The sequence below is a fragment of the Magnolia sinica genome, chromosome 3 (genome assembly GCF_029962835.1).
Source record: "Magnolia sinica isolate HGM2019 chromosome 3, MsV1, whole genome shotgun sequence".
Taxonomy (NCBI): Eukaryota; Viridiplantae; Streptophyta; class Magnoliopsida; order Magnoliales; family Magnoliaceae; genus Magnolia; species Magnolia sinica.
In genome coordinates, this window is record NC_080575.1 from 64,396,752 (window position 1) to 64,402,602 (window position 5,851).

Genomic DNA, 5,851 nt, shown 5'->3' on the forward strand with positions numbered 1-5,851 from the left:
AATAAAACTGGTTGAATGTTGAAACTGGTTGAAAGTTGAATATTGAATATTGAATATTGATTTGCAGGTATTAACCAGTTGTTTTACTTTTTGTTTATCTTGGTTATGTGTTTTGTCACTAATTTGACAAAGGGGGAGATTGTAAGTGCTATAGTTTATATCCCTGTCTGTTGTCAAATTTGTGGTGCCAAAATCACTGTTATGTTATATATAACTTGCATAAGTGAAGCTCTCTCAAGGATCAACATTCGTGAACAAGCTAAGCTCAAAACAAGCAAAGCTCATAAGACAAGACTCAAGCTGAAGAGTTCAAGGTCACTAGTTCCTAGTGTTTCAATGTCCTTACTTCATGGTTGAGGTTTGACTGACCATAGGTTGACCTTAGAAGTAGGTCATTTCGGATACATAAACCGAATGTTTATTTTACATGTGATTGGTCTGTTCTTCAACTAGTCCTAGGTCTTCTTCGACTAGTCCTAGAGTTGCTTCGACTAGTCTAAGAAATTCCTCGATCAGTCGTGAGTTTGTTACAAATTCCGGATAAAATCTGTTAGGCTTCGACTAGTCCAGGAATTTGTTCGACCAGTCGTAGGAACAGTGTCGACTGCATCTTCGACCAGTCGAACATCTTCGACTCGAATTCCAGCAATGGTTTATAGTTTCTTCGACCAGTCGAAGGAAACCTACGACCAGTCGTAGGTGACCTTCGACAAGTTGTAGAACAGTCAGAGCATATCCCGCCGAATTTTTCAAATATCTATTGTTGCTTCGACTAGTCGAAGAGCTCCCTAGACCAGTCGAAGACACGATCTTCTCACCTATAAATAGAGCACGAATCTCAGAAGAAATCATCGAATTAATTAATCCATTCAAGCCAATCTTCGTCGAACTTCTGAGAGATTATTCTGTGCTCCGTCTAAGCTAAGTGTGCTTATTTAATATTCTCTTTCCTTAGCTTTATTTAATTGATTTTGTTTCTGCTATTCCAATCTAATTTGATAAGAGGAATTGTTATTCCCTTTCTTTGGAATCAAAATCAATTAAGGCAAGCCCTATTCGGTTTAATTTAAAATCTATTAGAATTAGAACCATTGTAATTGAGTACTGGACTTTGAACTTGGACATTCATTCATCTACTCTGATTTGGTTCTACCGGGCTGCTACAACGAAGGAGATAATCAGGTATTTTACATTTAATTGTAAATTCCTTTTTATTTTGGTTTCTTTCAAGATTTGCCAGAAAAATCTTGTTGTTTTGGTTATCTGAGGAGAGCCAAGAAAACTCAGAAGTGGAGTTTTTTTTTTTTAATTATGTAAGCCCACATACAAAGACACAATTGTAAAGGTTTTGGGTGAACCTGGGAAAACCTATTTTTAGTGAACGCTAATATCCCCTGTGTGAGGATATTAGGAGTGGAGTAGCATTTTGTGTGGCTGTTGTTTAACAGTTGGTGAACACACAGGTGAACCACTATAAACCCTTGTGTTGTAGTTGAATGATTTATTTTTCTAATCTTTAATTATTTTGTGGGATGTATGTATGGTGGTGAATGTTGTAATCATTTAATTCAAGCATTATGAGAATGTTGTAATAGTTTAGAATTTATTTTCTGCCATTCCTTTATCAGCTTGATATTTAATTTCTTTTGAAAGTTGTTCCAGCAAGGTTGCCCTGCCATTTTTATGGTGTATGGCTGTCCCTAGAACAATACATTTTTTATTACAATTTATTTCAATTCAGTTTGTATTGGTTTCTGTATTCCTCTTCGATTTGAGATTTGATACAAAGATCTTTCTAGAAATAAGGTTGTCCTACCATAAACTCTGGTTTTTGGTGTAAGGTTGTCCTTAGAATAACATTTGTATCAACCTCTCAAGATCTGAATTTTGAGGTTATTTTACTTTCTTGCATTGTGCTTTACTTTGGCTATCATATTCTTTTTAATTCCGCTGTTTTAAGTTTTATTTGGCATTGTCCTATTCATCCCCCCTCTAGGACAGATAGCTTGGCCTTTTCAAAAGGACATGTGAAATCCAAGGCGAAAGAAAGGGAAAAAAAAAACAATAATCATCCAATGATGATTTTCAAGAGAATTATTGAAAGATGGATTCCAATTTTGAGTTCTTGTTTGGGTAATAAGTGGAAATCTCATGTTCCTCTCACAATGCTCACCTAGTTTCTTCTGCCAAGAATCCAAATTCTGGAAAAGTGTAAGGATTGCTTGTTGGAATCCACCATTTTCTAATCAACAATAGTTGGGGGTGGAACCTACACCTATGCTTCATCAACAGGAGCTAGGAGAATGCGCAAACTTTTTCTCATGAACAAAAAGTAGGAAAAGACACTTCAACATGTTTTTCCATCAGAAAAAGCTCACATTATTAGTATTGACATGCTTGAATAGTAACTGCTTACATCTGAAGTGTACGTCCTCACAAAAATAATACAACCCTTCTCTATGAAGGGGAAATTTGATGACAATGGATGCTCACAGGTGCGTGTGTGTGCATTGCACATCTTCATCTCAATGCTTAATTCTCATTGTGAGTTGTTGCTGCATTCAAGGAGTAGTTGCAAAAATAATTTTCAAATGGATACAAAAAAGGTTGCTGATACTCGTGTGAAAGAGGAAGTAGTGAGAAGGTCACTCACCGTAGATTCCTTGTTGCCTCTCCCTTAATGTTGTTTTGTTCCCACCCTTTTCTCTCTCTTTATAAAGCTTTGGTTATCTTTAAAAGATAGGGATAAAAAAAGGAAAAAGAAAGAAAGAAAGGAAAAGAAAAAGAAGAGATTTTTTTTTTATATATAATGAAAGCTGAATCTTCTTTTAGTTATTAAAAGATAAAATGTCTTCTTTACATAGCTAGGCAAGGAAAAGTAGATTGCAAGCATTATAATATTGTATTAGGTTATAACTTCTTGCAACATGTTAATGGTCACATCCCTTGTTGGTTCTGTTTATTATATGCAATTTCTTAGATGACTTGATGCTTGTTTGTTCCTATAGAAGATCTCATGTGCTTGTTAGCCTAAAGCTGCAAATGTTATTTTCCACAGTCGATGCACCAACATTGCATGGGTTCTTGAAAGTGAAGGCACTTTTGTCGTTGCTCATGCCGATGGAAACTTATATGTGTATGAAAGAGTAAGTCCTAACACTAGCCAATAGCTGGCTTTCTTTTAACAGTTTGTGAATGTGCATGGACTGCATGATACTTAAGTTTCTTATTTGTCTTAGAACAAGGATTGCATTGGCGATTCTTCATTCCCTGTCATCAACGACCAATCTCAGTTTTCTATTGCACATGCATGGTCCAACAAGGTAATTTGGCCCTGATCTTTTCCAGCCATTTTGAGTTGTTAAAATATATCATCAGCCCTGGTGCATCAAATCAAATGAGTGCCAGTCAGACAATTGTTTTTGCACCATGCATCTAGGTACTAATATCTTTTGACCTTTCAAAAAACAAGCCTAGATTTTGTTCTAACTGAATATTAAGATGCATGTTTGCAATTTAGGAATAATAAATTTTCCCTTAATGGGGCCTAAAAGCACATATCGTTGACTCAGTGAAACATAGAGAAAATTGTGGATCCATCCATCCATCATGATGCGTGCATACACACATTCACAAACACACCTCATCCATCCATCCGTGCAAGCACACATACATCCATCCATACTCCATCCATTCATGCATGCATATACACACATAAAAACATGGATTTCATCATACAACCATGCACCCATTAAAAAATGAAATGGAAAATCAGGTTGCTTGTTTTGAAAACCAGTTACTTCCATTTTCTTTTTTTTTTTAAGATCGAGAATTTATTCCTCATTGTGGCAGGCATACACGAACAAGCTGGAGAATAAGGTTTCAACTCTGGAAGAAGAGAATGAAAGGCTCAAGAAGCAGAAGGTCGGCATTTCATCTCTCCTTGCGATTTTTTTTTTCTAAATGGGTTTGCAGGACCATGCAGAGTTGCTTATATCTAAGTTTTGGTTGGATATTGCCTGAGAATTAGATTGTGTTTGTTTTCGTTTCGGTTACATTTTAAGGCATCTTATGTTAAAAAAGGTAGGATTCAGTGGCCTTATTGTTGTTTTTTGTTTGTTTTTCATTAGTTTCTCATAGCAAGTTGTGATTTTGGTTCGTTTCCTTTTGCTATTGAAATGCTAGGAATTTACTTAGCATTTAGAAACTGTGGGCTGCTCCTTGTTTACTTTCTTTGTTGGATAGACTTGGTAGAAGAGAAGTATCTTGTCCCAGCTTCTTAGGGTCTGCTTTAAGGATCTTTTTTTTCTTGGTTGCCAAAATTCCTATCTAGGACCCTATCTTGTGCGAGTGAAAAAGCTATCTTGTCCATTATCACCACCTCTATCATGGTCTTGTTAGAGTATCTAAGGGCCCGTTTGGCCGGGTGGATTGGAAGGGATTGAATGGTATTAGGATGGATGGCATGGATTTCTAGGTAATGACAGTGTTGTCAGTGGATTGTCTTGAGATCCATGGGATTGCTATATCCCTGGATTGCTATATCCAGTCTGTTTGGCACGCCTGGCCAATCTAGGGATTAAACCTTCCCATCCCTTCCAATCCCACGAACCGAACATGTTCCAGGCAAATTTGAACAGATTAGGGTGGATTGGATGGGATTTAAAGGTAATGATGGTGTTGTCAGTGGATTGTCTTAAGATTTATGCGATTGGGATCAGATTACCGACTCTGTTTGGCACGCCCGACCAATCCTAGGATTTAACTTCCAATCTCTTCCAATACCATCCAATCCCTTCCAATCCGACTGGCCAAACGGGCCCTACGGTAAATTAATGGAATCTTACGAATATGAATGAACTAAATCAATCATATTTATCATCTACATTCTGACTATTGATTTTTCTTATTTCTTCAGGTTTTGGATGCTTCTTGTACATGCCTGACTAACAACGAAATCCACTTCAAGAATATTAGGTGATGACTTTTGTTTGCTTTTTTTTTTTTCTAAACATTTTCATACTTGGTGTGTTTTTCTTACTGGTTTTCTTTTACGAGGCCAATTTTTGTTTCCTTTGTTGCTTATGATTTGCAATACCTGCCAGCAAGCAATTGAGTAGGGGTTGTATTGTGGTGCTTGTAAGCCTTGTAGCACCATATAGTTTGATACAATGACAATTTATTAATGTGATTGAAGTTCCAATTGAAGGCAAATCATTAAGAAAAAAGGAAATGAAAAAAGAAAGAAAAGAGAAGAAAAGTTCCAATTGATACAATGATAATTTTTTTTTACCGTGACACTTTCCCAACTATAGAGGTGACTTGTGAAGCTGATTGTCCTTTTATTTTCTTGTTTATCATAAGCCTTGATTGTTTATAAAGGTTTAAGTCTTCAACAAATAGAGGGCTTAGTTCTGCAACACTCTACAGCTCCAAGCAGTATAATCTCAATGCTGTGACACTTACCGAATCAGCTATATGCTTCTCAGCCCATTGCAGGGAAACTTCTCAGGGAGGAATTTAGGCTCGTTGCAAGAAAAAGGCCTACATCACATATAGTGGACACGTGATCATGGCCAGTGAGGTTAGTGTTGTAGACATTTGCTAGAAGATGTGGCTAGGAAAGGAAGACATGATCGGTCTAGAAGGGGACCGTACTAAAACAATTCAAGTGAAAGGCTAGGAAAGGAAGACATTTATAGTTTGTTTTGAAAACTTTAAATAGACCATTAATTGTTTTATTGATATTGTGCTAATTGTTGTCTTGATGAATGTTAGATTATTGGGTAATTCAAATTCTTGTCATTCAATCATAAGTTTTTGATAGTTATGCAGATAGAAATTTGATAGT

The 5,851-nt window shown here is 36.4% G+C and overlaps 1 long non-coding RNA gene across 1 annotated transcript; it reads left to right on the plus strand.

The window, feature by feature from the left end:
* The first annotated feature begins 4,810 nt into the window (after positions 1-4,810).
* LOC131238519 (uncharacterized) lies at positions 4,811-5,851 on the plus strand. Its single transcript, XR_009167885.1, has 3 exons — positions 4,811-4,827; positions 4,919-4,977; positions 5,383-5,851. It is a non-coding gene; the product is annotated as an uncharacterized LOC131238519 (long non-coding RNA).